This window comes from Schistocerca cancellata, chromosome 3, assembly GCF_023864275.1.
Source record: "Schistocerca cancellata isolate TAMUIC-IGC-003103 chromosome 3, iqSchCanc2.1, whole genome shotgun sequence".
Taxonomy (NCBI): Eukaryota; Metazoa; Arthropoda; class Insecta; order Orthoptera; family Acrididae; genus Schistocerca; species Schistocerca cancellata.
The window spans coordinates 630,145,314-630,170,681 of NC_064628.1; the positions used below are offsets into that span (position 1 = coordinate 630,145,314).

General features: G+C 39.8%; 1 protein-coding gene across 1 annotated transcript in view; it reads left to right on the forward strand.

The window, feature by feature from the left end:
• Positions 1-24,771, forward strand: part of LOC126176473 (leucine-rich repeat and fibronectin type-III domain-containing protein 5-like) — a 280,061-nt gene extending 255,290 nt beyond the window's left edge. The window contains exon 5 of the mRNA XM_049923628.1: positions 24,074-24,771. The gene's annotated coding sequence lies outside the window, so the exon portion shown is untranslated. The remainder of the gene's footprint in view (positions 1-24,073) is intronic.
• The last annotated feature ends 597 nt before the right edge of the window (positions 24,772-25,368 follow it).

Genomic DNA, 25,368 nt, shown 5'->3' on the forward strand with positions numbered 1-25,368 from the left:
TTAAGTTTCCGAGTCAAGATGTCCTGTTTCTTCCTCGTGTTCTATTAAAAGGTATCTTTCCTTGAAGTATGTCCTGCAGCATTTTATATTTCTTCACATTCCTCATTACGTGGGCGAGACATTGTCGTTACCTGCATTATAGTGTGTTTAGGACTTCCTTTCCTTTCTTCATTTTGTGTAGAATTACATTGTCAATAATTTTGTGTGTCCGTAGCACTCTTAAAACTCTCCGACACCGTTTCTGAAGCCGAACTGTGTAGGTTCCGTTTGTTCTTTACAGACTTTATACATTCTTTGTGAGTAATTTTTAGAAATATTTTCAAGAGATGAGTCATCAGGCTTATTGTTTTGAAATGTCTACACTTTTTCATCCTCGTTTTTATCTTGTGGGTGCACTATGACTCCAAATTCCCGTCAAAAGTAATTTATCCTAACGAACTGTTTTATTCACTGCCTGTTTAGTTCCTTCACAAGACTAAAAGCATTTCTTATTGCTCCAAAATCAGGCATCGGACGTTGAAAACGTGCATTTTACAGATAAACGGAGCGGGCAACATCAAGGAACCAAAGATACAATGACAAAGAACATATATAGGGTGGACAAAAATGTCCCAGAAAATATATCATGCACGTTAAGAAGGCAACGCCACTAACAAGGGGTAGTCAAGCCAAAAGGAACCAGATCGAAAAAATAGTTAACAAACTGATACTTCCTGGCAGATTAAAACTGGGTACCGGACCGAGACTCGAACTCGGGACCTTTGCCTTCCGCGGGCAACTGCTCCACCAACTGAGCTACCCAAGCACGACTCGCGCCCATTCCTGACAGCTTTACTTCTGCCAGTACCTCGTCTCCTACCTTCCAAACTTCACAGACGCTCTCCTGCAAACCTTGCAGAACTAGCACTCCTGAAAGAAAGAATACTGCGGAGACATGGCTTAGCCTCAGCCTGGGAGAAGTTTCCAGAATGATATTTTCACTCTGCAGCGGAGTGTGCGCTGATATGAAACTTCCTGGCAGATTAAAACTGTGTGCCAGACCGAGCCTCGAACTCGGGACCTTTGCCTTTCGTGGGCAACTGCTCTACCAATTGAACTACCCAAGAACGACTCACTCCCAGTCCTCACAGCAAAGGTCCCGAGTTCGAGTCTCGGTCCGCCACACAGTTTTAATCTGCCAGGAAGTTTCATATCAGCGCACACGCCGCTGCAGAGTGAAAATCTCATTCTGGAAGTTAGTAAACTGTTTATAATTTCAGAAGTACTCGCCAGAACTGTTAATACCTTTATCCCACTGTGAGCCAAGACGATATTGCAGTGCCTGCGTTATTCTGATTACGATGCAAAGTTCCTTTGGACATGCATGCAGCCGGCCGGGGTGGCCAAGCGGTTCTAGGCGCTACAGTCTGGAACCGCGTGACCGCTACGGTCGCAGGGTCGAATCCTACCTCGGGCATGGATGTGTGTGATGTCCTTAGGTTAGTTAGGTTTAAGTAGTTCTAAGTTCTTGGGGACTGATAACCTCAGAATGTAAGTCCCATAGTGCTCAGAACCATTTGAACATGGATGCATGTCCAAAGGAACAGGCACTGCGGCAACTGCAGCCGTTATGAAATACATCAAATGAATTCGCAATTCGAATAAGGACATTGATCGGCTGTAGAATGGAATGACGACTATGAAATTTGTGCCGGACCGGGACTCGAACCCGGACGTCCCGCTTGTCGTGAGCGGTCGCCTCACCATTTGGCTCTACGTGCACGACTCATTGCCACACCCCAACTTCCATATGTCGTCAACCATGCGTCTACGACCTGTACTCGTACATCCATTGTGTATATTCCCGTACAGATCAAACACTGTACTTGAAAGGCGCTTGCCCAGCAGATAAATACGATATTGCAGTGCATGAATGCCTTTCCAAAGGAACTTAGCATCGTACTCAGAATAACACGGGCACTACAATATGGTATTTATCTGCCGATATCTGGCAAGCGACTTTCAAGTACAACGTCGACCACTCGCGACATGAGGGAAATCTCGTTACAGCACAAATTTTCGTTGTCGTCATTCGACTTACAGCTGATAGTTGTCCTTATTCGTATACAAACACAAACTTTTCTCCATGAAGGCGTTCACCGTCTTATCTCATAGTGGGATAAACGTACTAACAGTTCTGGCGATTACTTCTGAAATTATAAACAGTTTACTTACTTTTTTCTATCTGCCTCGTCATCTTTTGACTGCCCCTTGTACATCATCTGCACTGGAAGTGGATGGTGTAAGTTGGGTTGTATCTTGAGGTGTATGAAATACCTTTTGTGTTGTATCCTGCCTCCTCGTCAAATATGGGGTGCCTAGGAAACCTGCTTTCTCGGATCACTTAACAACAATTTAAGCAAATCGTATTAATGAATTTTATTACAGAAAATAAATGACAATACTTAACTTTGGGAAATACAGTTGTGTCGCAAGCAAAGGGCGACTTGCAAAATAATCAGTGTCCTTCAGTATGACGATTCCAGTACAAGTGAAGTAATACAGTGGATGTTTCAATCCAGGTCGCTGATCCTGATGTATGTGTAGAAGTGGGCGCAACCAGTCATGAGCGGCGCTTATGTTCTCTTCACCTAGAGGCCGCTGTTGTCGCGTTGTCGTCCTAGAGAGGGATCGGTCAGCATGCTATTGGCTGACGTCATCTTCACAGCTCTCTTTGCTCTAACGTTCCCGACCGACGTGCCGGCGCTTGCCTTCACGCTGTAACATGATTTTACTATGTTCCAAAAAAAATCTCAAAACACACTTTATTCTCATGTAAGACTGACACACTACTAACTTGCTATAATAACATTGCTCCATTTGCCTGGTAACCCATTCCTTCACTAGAAGGTATGAACGTAGTAAAGAAGCAAAAGAAAAAAAGTAGTACCTACATAATGTACAATAACGGGCGCTAGATGGCGCCACTATCAAGTGTTGACGAAACTAGCCTCTAGTTGAAATATAAACACAAACCAAACACTGGTATTCAAACCAAAACACTGGTATACATTGTTCACAGTTTCAAATTAGATAGCAAAGCATAGTCGATAAGGTATGATATCAAAGAAACGAAGTTTCGTCTCAATACAGCATTATAACAACCAAAATATTGTTGTACACACGTTACAAAATGCCAGTCCCTTGCTTCCCATTAAGATGTCGTTTGTTACAATCTTCCACACAGACAATTACAAAAACAAATCAAAATCCTATTTACCAGGTATAATTACTAAATATCGCAGCAAAACACTATATATCACAAGCATAAAGGGCTGGATCTGTTGTGTATTTGAATGGGGGAGGTGGGAGGGGAGGGGAGGAGAGGAGGGGAGAATGGGGGAAGAATGTGAGGGAAAGGGGCAGCGAGTAATTTATACTTATTTCATGAAAAAGGAAGGGGGGTTTCTTGATTGTATAAAAAACATGAGGGGGGGGGGAGAGGAGGAGAGTTACAGAAATGTGTGTTTTTTATATTAATATATATATCCATCAAAATTAATATTAAGAAACTAAAAGACTATACTATTAGTATGTAATCGTACATATACAATTGTAAAATAGCTAACAGTAGACAACAACATCATAGTTACTGCAAACCTGAAACTACATTCTACATACTACATTCCAGCAATCTTAAATAATGATAAAAGCAACCTATGAAAATAGGTACAGAGTGTGTACAAGATATTAATTAACACAACAGGTACATATAAAAGTAATTTATCACAATGCTATTTATGTGTCGTAGACACTCACAGCATCTAACACAGTAGGCTATGTAACCTGCACGATTCTTTACCTTATGTAATGGGATAAACACCATAAAAACGTAAGTATTGAAAGCAGTCCAACTATCACGTAACTGCAAAGTGCATTTTATCTAACTTTGCCATACACAAAGACAACCTGATCCTAAATATACAAAGTAAGCAAACTAATTTTTTTTTTATATTAGGCCATAACACGGTGTATATGTACTGATGGGCAACTATATAATGTTAAGGATATACAAAGTGGTAAACTAATTACTGCTTAATTCAGACTATTTGCCATTTTTAATTTACCCAAAATGAAGAAGGATGTTTCATTAACCATTTTCAAAGTTATAGCAAATTAGTACTTAGTACATATTGCTGTATAACCTCATCAAGAAATGTAAAATGTTCTTATATTTGCAATCAGCCTGTTCATTTAAAATTTTATCACACTCTTTCTTGTGGAAATTGTATATATTAATATTCTCCAGTAATTCCAGTCCAAGCCCCTTTTTTCCCTATGTAATATATCCATATTTTGCCTGATGTCACCCACCGTGGGTTTAGTACTTTTTAAATGCAACCCAGTGTTGTTTCGCCCATACAGATGCTCTCTAAACCAAATTTTAAATGCTCTACCCATCTGTCATATATACAGTGAATTGCAATCTGAATGTTCCAATTTATGTATTCCTGACCTATCATACTTGTCTTCATTACTGCTAATATTATGTTGTAACTTTTGATTTTATTCTTTCTAAACTGCCTATCAATTTTTTCAGGAACCTTGCCTCTGTAAGTCATTGAAACATAAGAACATTTATCTTTATTGTTCTGTTTATTTCCCTCTTCCTATTTACTTTCAATTAAATCTTCATTTTTATTATATATTTTATCCACTAAAACTCTTTCATATCCATTATTACTGGCAATCTGTCTCAAAATTTGTAATTCTTTTTTAATCTCTACTTCTGGAAGTGGTGTTCTTAATAACCAGTAACTCATAGAATTAAAAAAAGATTCTTTTGTAATTTGCAGGGTGAAAGGATGTTCCATTTATAATCACACCACTATTTGTCGGTTACCTGTAGATGCTGTACAAATGGGAATCACCTACTTTCTTAATAGTTAGATCAAAAAATCCAAAGAATTGCCTTCTTGTAACTCCAGAATAAACTGCATATTTTTGTGCATTTTATTAATACTGTTCTTAACACTTACCATGTCTTGCTCTGTGCCATTTACCCTAATTATAATATCATCTACATATCTTTTATAGTACACTACTTTCTGTGCTATTTCTTTATGTTGCTAAAAAAAAGGCATTTTCCACATGGTTTACAAAAATATCGGAAAGTGTTCCAGCCAGACCGTTACCAATTTCTAATCCTTATTTTTGATACAAATTTTCTTATTAAATTGAAAATAATTGTACTGTAATGACTTTTGTAGAAGTTCAGTTAATTCAATAATCTCCTCAGGTGCTGCTTTCTTATTTTCCTTAATAACTGCAACTGTGTCTGCAATTGGAAAGTTAGTATGTAAATTGGTAAAATCATGAGATGCAAGACATGACTGCTGAGAAATTTTAATATTATTCAAAGCTTGTATTAATTCTAAACTGTTTTTCACATTAATATGATGTTGTATGGTATACAACTCAGTATTTTATTTAACTCATAGTTCAGTGATGTCATATTATTCACAATCCGCCTGATCATTTTGTCTAATTTACATGTTTTAACCTGTGATCTTAACTTAGGGAGTGACACAATCATGTATTTTTTTCTCCCTATCAGTAAAAAGTAATGCTTTTTAAGCATTGTATGAAACTTATTAGTTGGTTCTTTGTTAACTTCTATAATGTCATTACTTGAAAAGAATTATTCTGTTTTTTTAGTGTAATCATTATCACTAATCAAAACAATGGTGTTGCTTTTGTCTGCCTTGGTTGCTAATATTTTATTCTCATTAAGCTTTTTATTAATAGTTTTTAAAACAGTTTATTCTGTATTTCTACTTAGGGAATTTTTACTTTCAGCATTGATTGCTGTAGCTACCTGTACACCAATATTAGTTGTTTCTGGATTTTTCTATTTAGTCATTTCTGTTGCTATTTTTACCTCTGCAATGGTCTCTTTAATACTGTTTCTGCCCAATTCTTTGGGATATTATATTGTAAACCTTTATCAATCAGCTTCAACTCTTCTTCAGTAAAAGTGATGTCAGTAAGGTTAATCATTCTATCTTCAAACTTATTCTTATTTGCTTGCTGTATTTCATACATACAATTATTTACTAACAACAAAGACTTAATTTTGTTATCATGTCTTTTCTGTATTGGTCTGAGAGACTTATTCACTTTCATGCATATAACACATTGTATTGCAATGAAATGTTCTTGTGATAGATAATTTTTTAAAAGTATTCCTACATTTACTGACTATCTTTGTTAAAATACAGTGCTGTTTATAAAATTCTGTTATCTGCAAGTTAACCAAAAGTTTTCACTTCTAGCTTTAACTAACTGTGCTAATTTATTTTTGTTATTATACTGATTTTTGCATACTTTGGGACTATTTTATGCAAAATATACTTCTTGTTAAAATCTGTAGCTATTTTTTGCTATTTTCACTGATGTTTAGTACAAACACTGGTATAAAAACCAAAATGCTGGTATACATTGGTATTATACCAAAGAAACTAAGTTTCAACTCAAAACAGCATTATAACAACCAATATATTGTTGTACACAAATTACAAAATGCCAGTGCCATGCTTCCCATTAAGCTGTCATTTGTTACAGTCTTTCACACAGACAATTATAAGAACAAATTAAAATCCTATTTACTAGATATAATAACTATGTATCACATCAGGACACTATATATAAAAGCATATAGTGCTGGATGTGTTGTATATCTGAAGGAGGTAGGAAGGGGGAGGGGAGGATGGGGGAGAATGTAAGGGAAAGGGGTGGTGAGTAAACTATACTTACTGTATGGAAAGGGAAGAGGGGGGAGGTGGTTTCTTGGTTGTATGTATTGTGACTATCGCTTCACTATTGTAATGTCAAATAAACATTTAACTTATATTATAGTCACAATCCTTTATGGTAATTATGTCAGATTATATCATTTATGAGAACTGATAATACAAGAGGGATTAAATACAACAAACATATTAAGTTCATTAACAACTACAAAATTTTGTAAATAAGAAACAAATGATACAACACACCAGAAATTGTAATATTATATGAGGTACAGTACGTTAAATCAGTGGTCATCAACATGTTACATTCTGTGTACCAAGAGGGACAACAAAAATTGGAGAAACAGCATCAGAGAGTAACAGAATTGAAGGATTCTGAGGCAGGAGACAACAGAAAATGGACACAAAGAAGTCTAAATAGGCAGAGAAAAGAAGTGAAAAGATGGTAGGATTTCAATGAAGATCTCAAAAAGTGATGCATTTAACAATAATAATAGTAGTGCTGTTATAGCAATGCTATGCATTGTTCAGAACAATGAAACAATTCCAGAAAACTAGAAAGTCACATTAATTCACCCTCTTTATAAAATGGGGAACAAAACAGATATCAATAATTATGAGGAATTTCACTGCTACCCTTTGAATACACAATCTTATCGAAAGCTCTTCTGGACATATCATATCCTCAATTAGATAAATAAATCTGAGGGTATGAAACTTGATTTAGAAGTAACGGATCCTGTCCAGAGAAAAATTCTATATTTTAAACAAATAATTACTTATATGAAAATATCATATTAAAAGACTGTGCCAATATTTCTTAATTTTAAAAAGGCGTGTGTTTCAATAGACAGTGACTCCCTCCTCCAAACCCTGAAGGAATTTGCAGTAGACAGGAAAACTCTGAAAGTGATTAAAGAAACACTTACAACCACAGTATCTATAGTTAAACTTCTCGAAACAACTTAGTCCCTGCCAAATTGTATTAGAAGTCAGACAAGAAGACAGCTTTTCACTGTTATTTTTTTGTAAGTGAATGTAAAACAGAGGAATAAGAACAAAAAGTTAATAACTATGTAAAGTTAGTTAAATGGAAAGAAAAAATAAATTGTTTGGTCTTTGCAGATGATCGGATAATAATAGAGGGAACTCAGAGAATGCAAGGAAAGGACCAGAACTTCTGAAGGAGATAACGGAGATGACAGATCTACAGATATCATATGAAAAGACAGCAACAAGAATTTTAAAAATCAAGTATGGTAACATCACGAAAACAGACAACTTTAAATATATGGGAGAAAATATGAATATAAAAAGTGAAAAAGGAGCAGGTAAAATCAAGACTAAAAAATGAAAAGAGCAGGCATGATGTAACAAATATGTACAACAAAAATGTTTTTCTAAAGATATTAAATTAAGGCATTATAATGCAGTTGTAAAACCAGTAGTTCTCTATGGATTGGAAGCACTAATTTTATCCAGATGCAAAAGGCTATTAGAAAATCTGGAAAAGATACAAAGAAGAATCCAGCGAAAAATGTTAGGTCCAACAAAGAACAAGGATGCCAATTGGTTTTTTGGTCCAAATAAAGAAATACACTCATTCTGCCTTAAAATAACAGACATGACGTGGAAAAGATGTGTTAAAGTTTATGGACATCTAGAGAGAATGGAGGAAGACAAATTAACAAAGACTACCCAAGTATTCTTCCAGAACAGTTAAACAGACAAAGAAACTGGGTGGGGAGGCAAAATTAAAAAGAACTTAGAAGAAATGCAGGTTGAATAGGAGACCTTACTATATAAAGAATCAGACTAGAGTTGAAGACATACAAAGGTTTTCTGTAAGCTAAAAGAAACGAAGAACAACTGGTGTCAAATGGTCAAATGAGATGAAAAGAGCCCATTCTGAGAAAATGAAAGAGAATCGGAGGAAGGAAAAGAGAAATAAATGGTTATCTTGACATGGTTCTCAGTTGATATGTAACTATGGAAAAAATACAGTAGTGCTATGCCACGTAAAAGTGTTGAGTGAAGGCCTCCAGTGGTTATTCAAGTTTTCGGGGTTACACTGAAGGAAAAAAAAATTAGTACACCTGGAAAGTTGATGTCAGTTTTGATTCTATGACGGATGTGCCATCTGGGAAACAGAAGATATACTGGTAATGGTTTCAAAGTCGTCCGCCAACACATAGCGTAGTGGCATAGCTACCAAAGCCCTATCTGTGTCTATCCTTCAATAGAGAATGCTCGCAGCCGGAAAGCTCAGTGTAGTGGAAACGTATGTAGCAGGCAGACAAGCATACCACGGAGAGGCACTCGCGCTTCGTACAGTCCACTGAGCGTGTTTGAAAGGGGCAAACTGTGGCCTTCCAAGTGGCGGGATGGCTCTCTCTGAAACAGTCACACAAGTCGGACGTGAGAGTCTGCTGTGCAACGGTGTTGGTATCAGTGGTTACGCGAACATTCTCACATCCACAGACAAGATTCTGGACGTCCACGCAGCACAGATTCCCGCTAGGATCGTCGTATTGTAAGGGCAACAGTGGCAGACCGTACAGCTACCACATCACAGATAACAGGGATTGTGAGCCCAGACATGTCAACACTAACTGTTGAAATCTGTTTGTTAGCGGTAGGACTACGGCACCCACACCTCTAACCGTTCTCCTCTCACGCCACAGCATCGACGTGCACGGCACGACTGGTGTCGTCAGAGGATAACAGCGCGCAGTGATTTTCAGCGATGAAAGCAGATTCTGCCTGCGCACAGGTGATGGTCGTTTGAGCGTACGATGTAGACCCATTCAGCGCTGTCTCGTAAAGTGCATTCGTTGAAGACTCACTGGCCCCACCTCAGGCCTTATGGTCTGGGGTGCGATAGGCTGTAATCTCCCCACAAAATTCTTTCACATTTAACCTCCCCACAAAATTCTTTCTTTCACATTTGTAACCTCCCTACAAAATTCGTTCTCATTTTTCCTCCCCACAAATTTCATTCTCATTTTTCCTCCCCACAAAATTCATTCTCATTTAACCTCCCCACAAAATTCGTTCCCATTTTAGTGTAACCTCAAAACAGAAAAATTCCTAAACCTCTCAACAGTAAAAATTATAATTATGTCGTTTACATTCAGTGTAACGTCGCAACAAAAAAATATTCAGTAAACTGGTAATAATACAATGTAACTAACATCTCTATTAGATTGTCGCTCGCTTATAACTTTTCAATAACAGACTGTGGTAAATTTTGGACGTCAGCAGTGCTGCGTCATGGCCCTGAAAGATCATTCTGAATAAAAAGAGAAAAATTCTTACCTCAATGAAGTCGCCGGATAACACATATATATCTGCTCTTACAATAAATTTTTCTGGCACAGCCCTGTGCAATGCTGGCTGATAGATTTGTCATTTATGAAAGGAAGCAACTGATTTTTCTTTTGCAACAATCGGGATGATCATGGATTGGAGAAATTAGTAAATTCTTTAAATTGAAATGAATGGTTGTTAAAAATTACTTTATATTAGAAAGATTATTATTAGGACATTTTTAAAACATTTACATGGGACTTGAGATAACATTACTACATATGCGCGAGGCTGCTTTTTACCTTATACAATAATACTCAGGCTCCGGCATCGCTGCACCGCGACCGGCCCAGCCAACACGATACACCAGACCAGACCAGAGCAGACTGCAGACTAGCCACAACTTACTGCTACAGCTACACAGTTCCTACTGCAGTCAACACTGCTCTCTGGTCAGCGATTCTCTTATACCTTGCATATCGCAGGCAGCGCATGAGCAATACATCGAAATTACATCTGCTCGGACCTCTTACAAGGTTATAACTCTCGTTTAGCTTTGGTGTTTCTGAAGGCTACGCTCAACAGCGCTCGGTACGTGCAGAACGTTGTTACACCCATTCTTGTGCCATTATTGCAACAGGAAGGTGATATCCTTTTCCAACAGGATAATGCTCGCCCACACAGCCCGTGAAACTCTACGTGCTCCGCAAGAAGCCCAGCAGCTCTCCTGGCCAGCACAGTCTCCGGACTTGGCTCCAATCGAGTACGTGTGGGATATGATTGGACAAGAAGTTACTTGTGTGACTCGTCAACCCCCAACTTTACAGAACCAAGTGAACAGGTCGAGCATGCGTGGCGTAACGTATCCCAGGACAGTATTCGCCGTCCGTACGATCGAATGGATGCTAGAGCTAGCGACTGCATTGCGCCCGTGGAGACTACACCACGTACTAATATGGGTTTTTCAGCATGTTCGATATCTGCCACCTTATAACTGCTTCTGCTATTGATCTGTATACATACGCATTTCATACACTCCACTGTTGCAACAATAAATCTTGAGTGAACGGGAAAGTTCTAAAAGAGTGTATTATTTTTCTTTTCGGAAGTGTATCTTACTTTTGTATCTTTGTTTATAAGTTCCTTGTGTGAGGTTCAATAGTCGTGAAACTGCAACAGGCTCTTCTTCAAACTTCCTAGCCATAAATACAAAACGAGAACCAATAATAAAACCGTACGAACTAACGAACTGTAGACCAAACCTGTCTCACAGAACTCGTGTACAATTGTGAGAGAGACCTTGCGTTCTGTCACATAGGTACTCTACATCTACATCTACATCTACATCCCTACTCCGCAAGCCACCCGACTGCGTGTGGTGGAGGGTACCTTGAGTACCTCTATCGGTTCTCCCGTCTATTCCAGTCTCGTATTGTTCGTGGAAAGAAGGATTGTCGGTATGCCTCTGTGTGGTCTCTAATCTCTCTGATTTTTTCCTCATGGTCTCTTCGCGAGATATACGTAGGAGGGAGTAATATACTGCTCGACTCCTCGGTGAAGGTATGTTCTCGAAACTTCAACAAAAGCCCGTACCGAGCTACTGAGCGTCTCCAGATTTATGCTGCATCAAGACGCCAGCGACTACTTATTCCGGTAACTCAGCCTACAACAACATTAGAGAGGCTTCAGAATTTTAGAACTAAGTAATGCAGTAAAGCGACTACTATTCCGGTAACTCAGCCTACAACAACATTAGAGAGGGTTCAGAATTTTAGAACTAACTAATATAGTAAATGAAATTAGTGCTTTTGTATAATTTTATCGTACATGAAGAAATACTGTCCGCAGTGATTCCTGATATTTCGGTAATGCCTCAGGTGGACACCCCCAGAGCCTTGCAGCAGTTTTCAGAAGAGCTACTGACGAAACGTCAGAAAGCAGCATGATCCGACATGCCGGTCTCCGAGCTAAAAAAATATTTCTTTTCGTTGAACAGTCCTAAATCACAGACCACTGCGCTATACTTTCCATTGCTTTTTCAGTGTTTCAAAATTTTTGCGATCTAAATTCACAGAACTGTTACTTTAACTGGATAACTTCTAACGTATTTCGCGAAGATATGTATTTTCTTACACACCGAAGTGGGGAAAAATATGGACACAGAACCGAAATTTATCGGCGTCTGAGACCGCTCCCTGGTTCATCTATACCTGCATGATGGGATCGCACGGATCAATTTGATCAATTTTTTGCTACAATATATTTTTATCACTGTCGTTACACGTGCAGTGTCCACAGTTGTGTACACACTGATAACTTCTGACAACGGGAAAACCATGTATAAAGGGGATATCGCAGGCCAATCAACATTACATGAGTACTTGTTGATCGCAGTGGAAACACCAACAGTAAGTGGTGCAAAATAATAAATGATTAAACGCGACTCTGTATTAAAATATCGGTAGTTCCATTTCTTAACTTTAAACATGAATGTTCGACAATATTTCTCCGTCACAGAGTGTTATTGCACCTACTTAACATAAAATGTTTGGTTGGATGTGGGAATTGCACGGGTCAGCTGAAAATTCTATCATGTATTAGGTGCTGAGGAAATGAACACGACCATGATTTTAATTCCGCAGGATTTCCCAAAAAGAGTATCGATATTATAAACACTTACGGCAATAAATAAACGAATTAATGTGTTTGTGCGTCATTACTGAACCTTGTGAAATCATGCAGACATATAGGTGTGTGTGTGTGTGTGTGTGTGTGTGCCTGTGTGTTTAGGGCGCCTAGCAGCAGAGTTATTAGCACCTTTGTTAAATTAATATGATACGAATGTTGTTAAAAATCATAAGACTAAATATTCATCGAATGTATCCTCACCTAAAACTTCCATCAGACTTTTTCCATTTACAGGGTGTTTCAAAAATGACCGGTATATTTGAAACGGCAATAAAAACTAAACGAGCAGCGATAGAAATACACCGTTTGTTGCAATATGCTTGGGACAACAGTACATTTTCAGGCAGACAAACTTTCGAAATTACAGTAGTTACAATTTTCAACAACAGATGGCGCTGCGGTCTGGGAAACTCTATAGTACGATATTTTCCACATATCCACCATGCGTAACAGTAATATGGCGTAGTCTCTGAATGAAATTACCCGAAACCTTTGACAACGTGTCTGGCGGAATGGCTTCACATGCAGATGAGATGTACTGCTTCAGCTGTTCAATTGTTTCTCGATTCTGGCGGTACACCTGGTCTTTCAAGTGTCCCCACAGAAAAAAGTCACAGGGGTTCATGTCTGGCGAATAGGGAGGCCAAGCCAATCCACGCCGCCTCCTGTATGTTTCGGATAGCCCAAAGCAATCACACGATCATCGAAATATTCATTCAGGAAATTAAAGACGTCGGCCGTGCGATGTGGCCGGGCACCATCTTGCATAAACCACGAGGTGTTCGCAGTGTCGTCTAAGACAGTTTGTACCGCCACAAATTCACGAAGAATGTCCAGATAGCGTAATGCAGTAATCGTTTCGGATCTGAAAAATGGGCCAATGATTCCTTTGGAAGAAATGGCGGCCCAGACCAGTACTTTTTGAGGATGCAGGGACGATGGGACTGCAACACGGGGCTTTTCGGTTCCCCATATGCGCCAGTTCTGTTTATTGACGAAGCCGTCCAGGTAAAAATAAGCTTCGTCAGTAAACCAAATGCTGCCCACATGCATATCGCCGTCATCAATCCTGTGCACTATATCGTTAGCGAATGTCTCTCGTGCAGAAATGGTAGCGGCGCTGAGGGGTTGCCGCGTTTGAATTTTGTATGGATAGAGGTGTAAACTCTGGCGCATGAGACGATACGTGGACGTTGGCGTCATTTGGACCGCAGCTGCAACACGGCGAACGGAAACCCGAGGCCGCTGTTGGATCACCTGCTGCACTAGCTGCGCGTTGCCCTCTGTGGTTGCCGTACGCGGTCGCCCTACCTTTCCAGCACGTTCATCCGTCACGTTCCCAGTCCGTTGAAATTTTTCAAACAGATCCTTTATTGTATCGCTTTTCGGTCCTTTGGTTACATTAAACCTCCATTGAAAACTTCGTCTTGTTGCAATAACACTGTGTTCTAGGCAGTGGAATTCCAACACCAGAAAAATCCTCTGTTCTAAGGAATAAACCATGTTGTCTACAGCACACTTGCACATTGTGAACAGCACACGCTTACAGCAGAAAGACGACGTACAGAATGGCGCACCCACAGACTGCGTTGTCTTCTATATCTTTCACATCACTTGCAGCGCCATCTGTTGTTGAAAATTGTAACTACTGTAATTTCGAAAGTTTGTCCGCCTGAAAATGTAGTGTTGTCCCAAGCATATTGCAACAAACGGTGTATTTCTATCGCTGCTCGTTTAGTTTTTATTGCCGTTTCAAATATACCGGTCATTTTTGAAACACCCTGTACATTCTCCTTCATCTACCCAATAATACCAAGTCCTGCAGAATGTAAGATAGCTTTCTCAATTTTAAAATATGCGTTCGGAACCAATCAACAAAATAAAGGCAAAAATAATAAATCAGGACAGTTTGTGTATCTGGTCACTTTCAAAAAAATCGAGAATGAACCAGCTGAAACGTCCCCTTAGAAAAATTAAGCATGACTGTCCTGGAAAACCTCTTACATTATTTGATTTTCAAACAGCTGAGCAAAACTGGACGAACTCAGCCATTTCTCTCTTTACTTATTCTGATCATCACTAAACTGACACACAATATTTTTAGCGCAACGCAATCTGACTTTCAACAATCTCTACAAAAGAATGGCCCTGATCAACAATAACCTATACCTTTCATGAATCACTTACCTCACAAAAATCTTCGTTACTCGAACTACTGCAATACAGCGAGCGCCAATGCTGCCAGCTAAATAAAAGATTCTAACTACTGAAGGCACGAACTACTGATAGGCATAGTTAGCAAATGGAAGATTTTCATGGAGAACAAACAATGTATTTACCTTAATAGTGTTCAAAAGTCATAATATATATATATATCAGTTCATGACATCCAGTCTTACAAATTTCCTTTTTCTGACGGACACACGCCCAGATCGTCCGCTTTCAAAACTATGGCATCTCTCTCTCCACACCCACCACTTCTGGTGGCTCACCTTCAACTGCACAACGCTACGCGCTGTTCGCATCCAACTGCCCAACACTACACAAGCGAATATTCCAACAATGAGTCCACCCAGCCACAGATTGCACACAGCACAGTCAGTGATTTTCATACAGAGCGCTACGTGGCGTTACCAACATAAAAACCTTAACAGCCAACTTACACAGCTAATAGGGCTAACAGGGCTAAGAACTTATTAAAACCTTCTCCCAGATAATTTAAGGACAATTAACATAATCTTAAGCACCGTATCACATTTGTCTGCTAGAACAGAGGATCAGTTGCTGAAGTAGGTTCTCCCCTCTTGTCTTAATATAAAACACACAAAATTAAAATGTGCTAAACTTACGTCTGCACCCTGCAAGCAACAAACATTGAATGGTCCTGTCATAAACTCTGTTATTTCAGCAGTCAAGTTAGAAAGACTCCATTTCACTCAGTGGTCGAAATGAGAAACGCCACGGTTAAGTATACGGGGCAGTCAAATGAAAACGAGAAAGTCGGAAAAAGAGTAATTAAACCGTTTATTATTTCATAATATGGAAATGGAAATGGAAATGCCGTGTGGATAGGGCCTCCCGTCAGGTAGACAGTACGCCTGGTGCAAGTCTTTCGTGTTGACGCCACTTGGGATTCTTGCGTGTCGATGGAGATGAAACGATGATGATAAGGACAACACAACACCCAGTCCCTGAGCGGAGAAAAACACCGACCCCAGCCGGGAATTGAACCCGGCCCGTTAGGAATGACATTCCGTCGCGCAGATCACTCAGCTACCAGGGGCGGACATTTCATAATCAATCGCCATATCTCTTACTGTATGTATCTCACTGTGAGACGAGACAGTCGATGTCTTCATGGAAAAATTTTTACGGTCGCCTAGGGAACCATGGCTGTACCTAAGCGAGCACCTCTTTGTCTGAAGAAAATCTACGGCCACGAATACTTCATTTACGGCTCCGAAAATACGGAATTTGCATCGGGACAGATTGGGTCTGTATGGAGGATATGTACGGGCTTTCCAGCGGAACTTCTGCAACGTATTCGAAACATGTGCTGGCCCATGCTCCGAGACCTTTGATGTAATGTATTGTTTTAGCCTGTCTGATAACATTCCTTAGCTATGAGTTATCGAAATCGGTTGTTTATTAGTACTGCATATGTGCCTGCATTTTTGCAATAGGAAGGAGTTATTAAAGAAAGTAATAAAGATTAAAAGAATTGGATTACATTTGTCGTTCAAGTCGTCTGTTTTCTAGGCTCCTTCCCAAGATAGCATTAAGAGTAGACTCCTATCTCTAAACCTTTTGTTTACTATTATGTTGGTGCATTAGTTCGTAGTGTTTTTGTTTTGCATGTCGGTATTCCGGTTACTATGGGTTTATTCATCGATTGTCATTTTTTATTTGTAGTTCACTGTTGCTGTATGTTTACATTTTGTCATTTTGTAATTTTGAGATAGTGAGTAGAGTTGTGGACGCTAGAAAATGAAGTGCCAAGTGGAGAAATCGGAACATTTCCGACGTATTCTCCTGTTTGTGTTCAGTAGAGACTTGACGTCAGCGGAAGCAGGTAGAAACATTTGCACCATTTATTGAGATAATGCCACCTGACAGAGCACGGAAAGAAAATAGTTTTCTAGTTTTAAAGAGGATCGTTTTGACATTAGTGAACCTTCACATTCGGGAAGATCTTCACGGTTTGATGAAGTTCATTTACACGCATTAATCCACAATTATCAACGTCAGTGTACTCGAGTACTGGATGTTGTGATCATTCCACTATCATGCGACATTTGTATGCAATGGGAAAAGTTCAAAAATCGGATGTATGTGTACCGCATGCTCTAAGCCCAAACCAGAAAAATCAGCGGGTGGCCATATGTGCAGCTCTGCTTGTTCGTGATCAATTGAACAACACCGACCATTCCTATCCCGTATCGTTACTGGCGACGATAAATGGTGTCTTCACATGTTGCCAAGGTTGTTTCGACTACGCTGGGGAAGTTCGCAGTGATCCATAAACCACGCGTCCTTAGTCGAGCTAGGATCGTACAATACCTTCATAAAATTTGAGCAGACGTGACCTGTTTGCTCCCCAAGACCTGTGACTATGGCACCCCAAGATGTTCAGTGGACTGAACGACCTTCCCTCAAGTATGTTTGGTAGGGTTGCCATTACAGCGTCAAATTAAATGTGAGACTCAGAAAACTTAGAGAATCGTTAAAATTTAAAATGGTGTCCAAATGGCAATACTTGTTACACATGAAACATTGTGGTTGTAGTTCGCTAGTAGGATATCATTATAGCGTCCGTGCAAAAATTAACATGTCACGCTTACAAATGAATACGACGAAAGATGAATGCTGGTAAAAAGTTGTTGGATCCAATGAATTTCTTAGAGGAGAAGTATTTCAGCCAATGGATGCACACGGAGGTGACAGAGGTCATGGGATATTTCCTAATAACCCGTCGGACTACCATTTGCCCGGTGTAGTGCACCAACTCGACGTGGCATGGACTCAATAAGTCGTTGGAAGTCCCCTGCAGAAATATTGAGCCTTGCTGCCGCTATAGCAGGCCATAATTGCGGAAGTCACGCCGGTGCAGGATTTTGTGCACGAAATGACCTCTCAGTTAGGTCTGTAATAGTTCGGTAGGATTCATGTCAGGTGATTTGGGTTGCCAAATCATTTACTCGAATTGTCCAGAATGTTCTTCAAGCATCGCTAACAATTATGGCCCGTTTACATGGCGCATTGTCACCCATAAAAATTGCTTTGTTGTTTGGCAACATGAAGCTCATGAACAGCTGCAAATGGTCTCCAAATAGCAGAACATAACCATTTTCAGTCAATGATCCGTGCATTTTCACGTAACACAGCCTACACTTTTATGGTGCCACCACCACTTTGCACAGTGCCTTGTTGGCGACTTGTATGGCTTCGTGTGGTTTGTTCCACACTCGAACCTTACCATCAGCTCTTACCAACTTAAATCGGAACTAATCTGTCCAGACCACGGTTTTCCAGTCATCTAGGGTCCAACCGATGTGGTAAAGAGCCCAGGATGACGCTGCAGGCGATGTCGTGCTGTTAACAAAGGCATTCGTGTCGCTCTTCTGCTCTCATCGCCCATTAACGCCAAATTTCAACACACTTTCCCAACGGATACATTAGTTGCACGTCCCACATTGATTTCTGCGGTTGCTTGTCTGACAACTCTACGCAAACGCTGCTGCTATGGTTAAGTGAACGCCCTCGGCCACGGCGTTATCCGTGGTCAGATATAATGCCTGAAATTTGGTATTCTCGGCACACTCTTGACACTGTGGATCTCGGAATATTGAATTCCCTAACGATTTCCAAACTTTAATGTCCCATACGTCTAGCTCTAACTACTATTCCACGCTTAAAGTCTGTTAAATCTTGTCGTGCGACCATAATCACGTCGTAAACATTTTTGCATGAATCACCTGAGTATTGATGACAGCTCCAACCATCCACAGATCTTTTATACCTTGTGTACACAATTCTACTGTGATCTGTATATGTGTACATGGCTATCCCATGACTTTCGTCACCTCGGTGTTCTATTACAGTTGAGGTTTGATTTCTTCAAATACAATAGTTGAACGTGATTGTAAAGAGCCCATCGTGCATTAGTGAGAAAAATAAGTTACAAGATGTCACGGAATTCCCTCACTTAGCTGCCAAAACTTTGAGGAGTGCTAACTATCTACTCATGCTGTCGAGGATATTCTTTACGAACTGATAGGGGAGAATGTTGTAGGTTGGAACAATTTTCAGACTTTTGCTCTGGCCGTTCCTGTAATGGAAGTGTAAAATACTTTGTTATTCTACTTTTAATTGATGGTAATCACCTTTTATGTGATGCAGTCTTTTTCTGAAATTCCAAAAATTGCTCCGGAATATGTGAAAACATGTTTCAAGGTCATGTACCTAGCAACAAATAATCGATTGAAATTTAAAAGCGTTTCAGTCGAGAAAAATCTTGTCAATAATGTATATAGTCGACTGTATGTTACATTATTACTCTACTACAGACCAAGAATCAATAAGTGAAATCAAATTGTGCAGTAATATTATCAAATACCAGTTCCATGTTAAATACGTTTTGAAATAGAAGCTACTGGAAACTAACACAAACTTCAGTTTTAGAGACAGGTAAAATTGTTAATAAATTAAAGAAACTCAGTTCATTTGCAAATATCACTTTTTCCATGGTAAAAGACTTTATGCCGTTTCAAGATAAAACATAGTGTACGACCGATGAAGTATGGTTTCATCGTCATCAAGTTATATAACTTGTTTTACCACAAAATTCTGTAAATGAAGAATTAATTATCTGTTCCAAATAGCTTTAATAAACCATACAGCATTTAAACAAGTAGAACTCGAAATATTTACACATACTGCCCAAAACAACAAGAACAAAAATTGTAGAAAATGGCGGTAACTGCTTATGGCTGTCTCTTGAGAGTATTGCTCCATGTGATTCTAAAATCAGTCAGCAGACCGAAGTACCGGCCATAAAAGATTGTGAGTTCCTAGGTACACTATCGTCTAGGTTCAACACTCTCTCGTACAAAATACGACCAGTTATCATGCCATGGCACATCAATATACTGTAGAAATGTGAAACGTATTAAACGCAATTTCTCCAAGATAGATTTATAGCGGAGAACATATAGTGCAAAAATTTCGACGTCTAAGTCTTATAGAATTACAATTCTTTTTTGTGGATCTGGGCTAAAAACATTTTTTATTTGATTTATTTTTTTCTTTACTTAAATCTTATGAGCCAAAGGAGACTGAAAACTCGTGTTACTCCTGCGAGCAAAGGATAAAAAAACATTGTTTAGATGTCACAGTCGCCCTGTAAATAGTACATACATCGAATTTTAATGACTAAACCAGAAATATTGCTTCTTCTGCTGCGCGTGGTCGAAGAAGAGAGACCCTCTGTCACCGTCCGTGTTCTCTAAACGCTATGGACCTACGTATATGACACGTTCGGTGAAGGAAACATCACTCCGTATAGCTGGGGGAACTATACTCGTGAAATTGTTTTAGTAGATTTTTCAGTCTTGGTTTAGCCCTAGTATTAAGATTAGGAATTCACAACTCCGATCTCGCTACATTGACGGAAACGGAATATTTTACGTGATGCGTTATAACCAGATGACATTACAATCGTCCCACCATAATTGTGGGTCCTTTGACTGCTCTGGGACATGGGTTATTGGAACTTAAACATATGAAATATTTATTCACTTTATTGTGTGAATGATAAAAAGTTTCGCCGGAGGAGAGTGCTTGATAATTTACAACCCTCACTGAGTATTAAAGCATAACTTGAAGTACAATGTTCAACATTTACAGAAGTTCATTTTCATTAACTCTTTAGTCCTACTTGATGGTGTTGACTGCTTCATCTGAGGACTCAAACTGGAGCAGAGCGCATACATGCTCAACTCGATATTGACCTCTGTGCGAGTGTGCTGCTGTGTTAAGAGAGAGGCCATGATCTTCATGAGTGTCTCTCATTCGTTGTTGCTCATGCAGCCAGACCTCGCTAATTTGTCTGGTATCGATGTGCATTGCCGACTTTGGTGTGACACTGCGATCTCTGGACGACACCACATCATGATCGCTACCAAACTAATACTCCAGTATTTCCATGTGTGTAACATATGTTCATCAAAATTTCATTGTTATGCAAGTATTTTTTCTCTACCTTCATTGCAGAAGAAAGCTACTCCTACAGATGGAGAATGGGGTGAGTACATGGAGGCTATTGGGTGCGGTTACTGTCTAGCGTTATTGGGATTTTTCAGATGGAGATCGCAACATAGCACGCCGAGAGCAGCATTTTCTCATCTTTTGGACTCTGAGATAGATCAGATCATTGGCAAGAGGACATAACACCGTCATACTAACATATCGCAAAGACACTTGGCTGAAGCGAATTGATTGTGGAACAGTGGTGTCGAAATGGACTCAAGACAGCAGTGTGGCAAGACGACTAAGCTATAATCCCCCCCATCATTACACCGCAGGCGGACCGTAGGATTGTTCACCTGGCTCTGAGGTATAGGTGGATGAAAATAGCAGAAAGCCAGGCATGCGTTACAGACATGGTGTCACCACGAACTGTCGTATAATTGGTTACAATGAGTTGGATTGAGATCTTGAGTTGCCATGTGCCGCTTACCGCTGACACCAAACCACAGAAAACAGACACCTGCATGGGTTAGAGCCAGAGTTAACTGGGACATTGAGTGGCTTTCTGTGGCGTTCAGCGATGACTTCTCGCTTCTATTTATTTCATATACGTTTAACATACAGGATGTTTCAAAAAGAATATACGTATACAAAGTATTATTTTGTCCAAATTATCGATCGCTGCGCCTCGGCTCGGCTATTGGAGAAACGAATACATAGTCTAATTTATATTAATAGCCGCTAGCTGTCAGTTGTCTTCTGTTTCACTACGTAACCGTCATATGTTTCAAATGGCTACGCCGCAACAGAAATCACTTTATGTTCTCGAGTCTTCGAAGTGCAATTCCACGATTACAGTGCAAAGACGTTTCAGATTGACGTACCAAATTGATCCACCGAATGGGTGGAACATTCGCAGATGGTATCGACAGTTTCTAGACACAGGATGTGTATGTAAAGGAAAGAGTTCTGGCCGCCCTCGTGTTCCTGAAGAAAATGATGCACGAATTAAAACTGCCTTCCTACGTAGTCCTTCAAAATCAACTCGTCGTCTCGTCGTGCCAGTCGGGAGTTACAACTGTCTAAAACAACAATTTGGCGTGTTTTGAGACGTCGGGTGGTTACGAAGCCGTACAATTTGCAGCTGTTACAAGTACTGCGTCCTCATGACAAACGCAAACGTGTGACATTTTGTAACGAGATTCTTGATGCTATTGACAATGATAACACTTTCGCACAATGCATGGTGTTTAGTAATGAAGCGACTTTCCTAAGTGGTCAGGTAAACAAACACAATGTTCGAATTTGGGGCCTACAGAACCCACACGTAGCCATTGAAGATGTACGAGATTCTCCCAAAGTCAATGTGTTTTGTGCGATATCCCTATCATCTGTTTACGACCCATTCTTCCTTGATTGAAACATGGTTAATGGTCTCGGTTATGTTACAAAACTGGTTGTTTCCGAGGCCGCACGAAGACAACTTCATTTTTGAACAAGACGGGACACCCCCTCACTGGAGTCACAAAATGTGTGAATATCTGAATGAAACTCTACCCAACCATTGGATTGGTCGTCAAGGAGCTGGTACTTAGCGTGTCTCAGCTGGGCTCCACAGTCACCGGATTTGACGCCCTCTGACTCTCCCTGTGGGGTTTTGTTAAAGACAACGTTTGTGTTTCACCACTCCCATAGAACCTGGAAGAGTTGAAGAACCGAATCCGTACTGTCATAACATCAGTAACGAAGGGCACGCTTGCTCGTGTATGGGAGGAATTTGAGTATCGATGTGATATTGTTCGTGTCGCTGATGGAGGACATATTGAACATCCGTAATCTGAACTTGAGAGGTTCGTAAACATGTTTGTAAAGTTTCATATTCGTATGTCTTAAAGTTTAATAAATATCTGCACTCGAAATAGGTATATTCTTTTTGAAGCACCCCGTATTTCACACACATATTTCACCTGTATTTCTAGTTAATTTCGCCCTCATTTTCACACAGTTCAGTGGATATCAAGTCGTATCTCTTGAAATATGTGTTGTAAAATGATATAATTTTGCAGGTACATCCAGTGTTACATGTGTCTACTATCTGATAAATGTGTTATGACTACTGTAGAAATAGTAGTAAAAAAGTAAGAAATTGAAACGTAATGCATCATGCGCTTCTCAGTGTTTATGACGTCATATCTTCTGAATTATGTGTCATACAATGACATATTTTTATAGATTGATTCAGCGGCAGATTTGTATACTGTCTGTGAAAAGTGTTGCGAATAAAGTTAGTAGCAACGAAGTAATAAATTTAAACATCTTGCGTGGCGCATTAGTTTTTCACGCGTCTTACTATGTTCTGAACTGTCATACAGTGATCTAATTTTTTTGGTCCATTCAGTGGCATATATGAATACTATCTACAAAATGTGTCACAAATACAGTTGATAGTAAAGAAAAAATAAATTAAAAAGTCGGTGCTGCATGCGACAGTTTTATTGCATGCACAGCAAAAAATTTTAACTTTCTGGTAGATTAAAACTGTGTGTCGGACCGAGCCTCGAACTCGGGACCCTTGCCTTTCGTAGACAAGTGTTCTACCATCTTTTTTTTCTGATCTCGCTTTTTTTTATTAATGTTCGTTGCATATGTCCGGGGCGGACCTCCCATGACACCTGTTCAAGTCCATTGTTGATCTGCTCACTCAGTTTCTTTTATTACAGAGTGCAGCGAACCCTCTGACCGAAAACGCTAAGCTACCGTACCGGCTCCATGTGAGCTACCACGACTCAGACCCGACCTCATAGCTTTGATTCCGCTACTACCTCGTGAATCGTCCTCGGGTAGCTCAGATGGTAGAGCACTTGCCACGAAAGGCAAAGGTCCCGAGTTCGAGTCTCGGTCCAGCACAGTCTTCATCAGCCAGGAAGTTTCACATCAGCGCACACTCCGATGCAGAGTGAACATTCTTTCTGGATGTATTATTGTATTACTACTGAAACCTGGGTGATACAGAAATAATTGTTTTTTTTTTTTTTCAGCAGACAAGGCACCGTTGTGGAACGCAGTTCTTCGCCGATGCGGCGACTGCCAGGAAGAAGGATGGCTGTCCCTTCTGTCACCGTGGCGTTACTCGCTCTCTCTTCGCAGAACGTGCAAGAGAGAACTCACTTTGCGAGCAAACGGAGGCACCCACGGAGGAGGAAATCTGGCTTCCACGTATTCAAACTGTAGTCAGTCTTCGACTGGTCATAGGACTGAACTTGTTTACTTTCAGTGTCATAATGTGCAGGGGCTCATCTGGACAGTGACAGCGATGTAGTACTGAAGTTACAAGGTCTTTTTTTGAACTCAGTGTGTGCGAGTAACTCAGCAGTTGATTTTTTATAAATGTCAATAAATGTGTTTCATACTAATGGCTTGTAACAACTTACTGGATACTTTAAGCTAAAAAACAGCGAATTAATTGAATATATACTTGCCTGCAAAGAAAAAATTGACTACCAATAGTGGACCAGATCAGCCCGATGTATGTGAACTGTGAGTTGAAACGACTATTACTGATATAATCCTTCCTCCAGTCGACAAAATTTTTGTTCCAAAAACCTGCCTAAGATTTCCATATATATTATAAATGCGAGAGTTCGTAAGTGAGTATGTTTGTTGCTCCTTCTCGCTGAAACGGTTGCACGGCTTTGGAAGAAATTTGGAATGCTTACACACCGCACTGGAAACAAGTTCTGGAAAATCACTTTAGTAAATGTCAGCCTCTCCGAAGAAGAGAATTGTCAGCAACTGGCCAAGAGTTGTAAAAGTATTTACCAGTGGAACAACAGTTATTCTTAGAAGAAGCTGTTCACTCTTATTTTCTAACTGTGTCGTACTTGTGAAAATGCTTTTATTGTTTAATATGTTCTACACAATACGATTCAACATAATGAATACAATGCTTATACAATCCTCAAAGTGTTTAACCCATACTTGCACACAAGCCCGTTGCAGTTTAGCCGCTGAGCTGGATTTATTTATGATATGCGAGCTTATCCACTGGTAACAGGCATACACGTGAGGCCAGGCGACGTTGTTACAAGTACAGACATTATAAAATTTACGGTGCACCAAAGTAGAAACTGCTTGTTTCCTTTCTTCGTCGAGTTAGTATGTTTGTTAGTGCTTCACGCTGAAGCGACTGGACGGATTTGGATGAACTTGTAAATGGAGGTAGCCTATATCATGAATTAATACGTAGGCTACCTTTTATTCCGAAAGAAAACGTCGTTCCCGTGCAATGGGTAGCGTCACTAAAAAGTCATCCATGAAAGTTAACTATCAAATT